The sequence below is a fragment of the Prionailurus bengalensis genome, chromosome A3 (genome assembly GCF_016509475.1).
Source record: "Prionailurus bengalensis isolate Pbe53 chromosome A3, Fcat_Pben_1.1_paternal_pri, whole genome shotgun sequence".
Lineage (NCBI taxonomy): Eukaryota > Metazoa > Chordata > Mammalia > Carnivora > Felidae > Prionailurus > Prionailurus bengalensis.
Window position 1 is genome coordinate 127,789,459 of NC_057354.1, and position 3,966 is coordinate 127,793,424.

Sequence of the window (3,966 nt, forward strand, 5' to 3'; positions counted from 1 at the left end):
GAGACTAGAATCTCAAACTAGCCAATAGGCATTTGCCTTAAAATGCTGTGAACCGATCTGAGGGCAGCAGTGGAAGTTGAGTGTAGGTCTGTCCTCTCCAGTAACAGAGTCTATAGTTATGCCTGAAGGGGCTGTTGCAGTCCAGCTGCCATAAAAATTTTAAAACTAAGTCACCAAATGCTCCCTTCCAGGACAGGGCCCCACACTGAGTAGAAACTGCTTAAGAGAAGATTCAGTGGTGAGCAGGTTAGAAATAGAAGAGGAAAAGGCAGAAGAATTCTAAATAAAGGCGGGGTGGGGGGGATAAAACCAGGCAGTCTCAGAAAGGAGACTGCTGTATCTGTGAACTGCATGAGACAAGACAGGAGGAGCCCTGTGAAGCAATACCCTGAACCCCACCTCTTTCTAAAAGTTGAAAGAAATAATCAAATATTTATTCTACCTTCTATACATGAACTGTGCCACTAAAGTACACAAAAAACATATGAAACATTTTCTGTTTATAAAAGTAATCTTACTAATAAATGGAAAGGAAATGCCAGAGTTAGAATATCAGCATTTTGCAAGCCCCGATGAACTAATTGATGCAGGCACAAGCATCAACATTTGCTGATATCATAGTGAAAACCGGGGCACCTGGGTGGCTCAGTGGGCTAAGCTTCCGTCTCTTGATTTTGGCTCAAGTCATGATCTCAGGGTTGGTGAGATGGAGCCCTGAGTCAGTCTCTGTGCTGACAGTGTGCTTGGGATTCTCTTTTTCTCTGTCTCTCTGCCCCTCATCCACTCGTGCTCTCTCTCTCTCTCTCGAAAATAAATAAACTTCAAAATAAAAAGAGGGACCACACACACATGTTGTGCCTCATGACAAAACAGCATTATGCCACCTCTAGTCTTGCCAAAGTGATTGAACATGAAATGTATCAGTCTTCTGGATTCAACTGCTAATTTGCAAGAAATGCAGAGGGCAGAAGATGTTGAACTCTACCAGGAGTATGTAATCAGCAAAACCTTGATGGTGAGAAACTCTACAAGCAAAATGACCCCGTTTTTTTCACCAGATACAAGGAAATGAAAGAGATGTAGAGGGAACCTGTAGATTAAAATAGACTTAAAAGACATGACACATTTTTAAACTGGGAGATTAAACTATGGACCATAAGGACGCACACTTGGGAAACAGAACTATAAAGAAGTGATTATAAAGATGGGATTAGTGGTAATGTTTGGGTCAGGGTATATGAAGAGACTCCTGTGTTAGCTGACAAAGTGCTCTTTCTTGACCTGAGTTGTGCTTGGTGGGTTGGGTTGGGTATGCCTTTTAATAACTGACTAAGCAATGCATTTTGTGAGGGTTTTTTTTTTTTGTATGCATGTATTGTATGTTACAGTAAAACGTTTTTAAAAATAGAATAACCAATGTTTTAGATTTTTCTGAGAAATGGTGAGCCATTTTGGGACTACAAAGGATTTCCAGGGACATGTCATGGAAATTGGATTCTCAGGGATTGCGAAGATTAGGAAGAGCCCTGTAGGTCTGCATGAAGAAATGGCCACAGGGAGGTCTCAAAGCACTGTTGTCTCTTCATTTACTGTCTCCTCTGAGTCGGGAGGAGTGAGGATCAGGACAATATTATAAGGCAAACATTATGAGAGGGTTAATTAAGTAAAGCTCTGCCTGAAAAGGACACTGGGGGCTAATCACTGTGCTTTTCTAAACCAAAGTCTGCAGGTGTTCCAAAGACAGAGGCCTGTAAGAGGCTGGAGGAGATGCCGAATCACTGCGAAGTGTCCTAATCAGTATGCCAGGCGTTCCACCAGGACCCTGAGGTAAGCACTACCCTATGCCATATAGTCAAACCATGTCTCGTAGAAATGCAAAATCCAGAGCCTCTGTGAGTGTAATTGTTCTTGTAAGATTCTGAGAGTCAGCTTCTCTTTCCTAAGGCAGAACCAGGTCACAGAGAAGATGATTCTCTCAGAGAGCATAGTTGCCCGGCATTTCAGTGCTGGGGAGAGAAAAAAGGGAGACAGTGAGTAAACCGGCTTTCTCTGAAGGATCTGTCTGTAACTAATTGACCAGAACAGTCCTGCAAATAGGCATTTGCCTACAGTCAGTAGTACTGATCAGTCCCACGAACTGGTGCTGCCACTCGCCAAATCTATTATCTCCATCCTGCCAAACTGCCATCATCTCTTATGGACTACTGGAAATCATGTCCCAACTGGTCTCTCTGATTTTGGTACTACGCATTACATCTGTTCTATATGGTGCAGTCTCCTGTGTAAAGCCTTTCAGTGACTTTTAGGAACACTTAGAAAAAGAAATTCAAATACCGTACTAAGGCCTAAAACTAAACTCATTCCTGACTGCCTTCCTGAACTCATTTACTACCTTTCTTCCCTCTCTCTGCTCACTAAAATTCGGGTACCCTCTCTTCTGTTTTTTCTCAAATATGCCAAGCTCAACCTTACCTTTAATTTCAGCTTTGCACTTTTTGTTGTCTTTACCTAGAATCATGAGTCCTTAGATCTTTGTGTACCTGGTTCTTTCCAAATAACGAGATCTGCTCAAATGTTACCTCTCAGAAGGCCTCATATAACCCAATTTAAAGAAGAATCCTGTCTTCTTACATATCATTGTTTCGTTTTCATCATTGTCCTTTTGACTACTGAAAATTACTGTTAACTTTTATTTACCTGTTCATTGTCTTGTCTGTCTCCATCTTCTAGAAATTAACCTCCATGCAAATAGAATACTGTTTGTCTTGCTCCCCAAGACTCATGTTTCCGCAGGGTCTAGGCTTGTGCCTTCAACCGTAGACGCTCAATGAATATTTGCAAATTAAAGAATGAAATAGGTTCCTCACTGATTTATGAAATTTTACAACCTGCTCTCTTCCTGATGCCATTGATTAGACAAGTCATGTTTTAATCCATATAGTACTCTATCTTTTTTTTTTTTTTGCAATGTATTTGGTTGTAAGAGTGGACTACTTAGAATTCTCTGAACACACCATTCTATCTCATGTTTCCATGCATTTATCCATTGCCTTCTATCTCCAGGCCACATCCTCCCTGTATTTCCTTGACAACTCAGGAAACTTTTTCTTCTTTTCAACTCCCATCCAGGCCTAAGCTCTGCAATATTGATTAATCCTTTCTTCCCAGTATATCATCCCACATTCTGTACTACTTGGAACCTTGTGTATTATCATATTCTATTTTAATATATTCCACAATACTTTGTACTCACTTGTTGCATACTTATTCCTTTTAAACTATAAGACTTTTGAGAGTGAAAATGGAACATTATTCATGGGTGTATCCCTCAGTAAGCACATCATGTAGGCATAGGACAAGGACTCATCGATTCACTCAAAAAACATTTGCTTAGTAGCCATTATGTACCAGGGCTGGTGTAAAATACTGGAGAAAGAATAATAAAAATGAGAAAGTTTCCACACTCATGAAGCTTGTATTTTAGTGTAAATGTGATAAAATGTGTGAATAAACCCAGGTTCTAATATTATATATGAGCCAACTTGGGCAATGATAGTATATATGACAATATTGGCTTTAATTTTTTAGGTTGTTATTAACTCATCTTTATACAAAATGTTAAGAAAATGCATTTAGAAATTTTAGAAACATTTTAAAGTGAAAGGATAAGTTTTAATGTACACATCTATCCCAGAGCAAAAGCCCAACAGTGATCGTAGGAGACTTTTTTTCTGTTCTGTACTATTGAACTAAATCTGGGATTAGGAATCTGAGCTTCATATCTAGGATCTTACAATACCTAAATCATACGTTAATATCTATTGACATTACCTTCACATTGGCATTTACATAAGTTTTACTTCATTCACTACATGTTAATTTTATAGATTGAAACCTTAATTTTTAAGGATCTTGCCATCCTGTCTGCATAGTCTTCCTGTGAGCAAAATGTAGAGAGCAGTGTGG

The 3,966-nt window shown here is 39.3% G+C and overlaps 1 long non-coding RNA gene across 1 annotated transcript; it reads right to left on the reverse strand.

Moving 5' to 3' along the window:
* Nucleotides 1–1,563: 1,563 nt before the first annotated feature.
* Nucleotides 1,564–3,419, reverse strand: LOC122467028. The gene is made up of 2 exons (XR_006292823.1): nucleotides 3,254–3,419; nucleotides 1,564–2,006 (listed from the first exon to the last, which is right to left on the reverse strand). It is a non-coding gene; the product is annotated as an uncharacterized LOC122467028 (long non-coding RNA).
* Nucleotides 3,420–3,966: the final 547 nt, after the last annotated feature.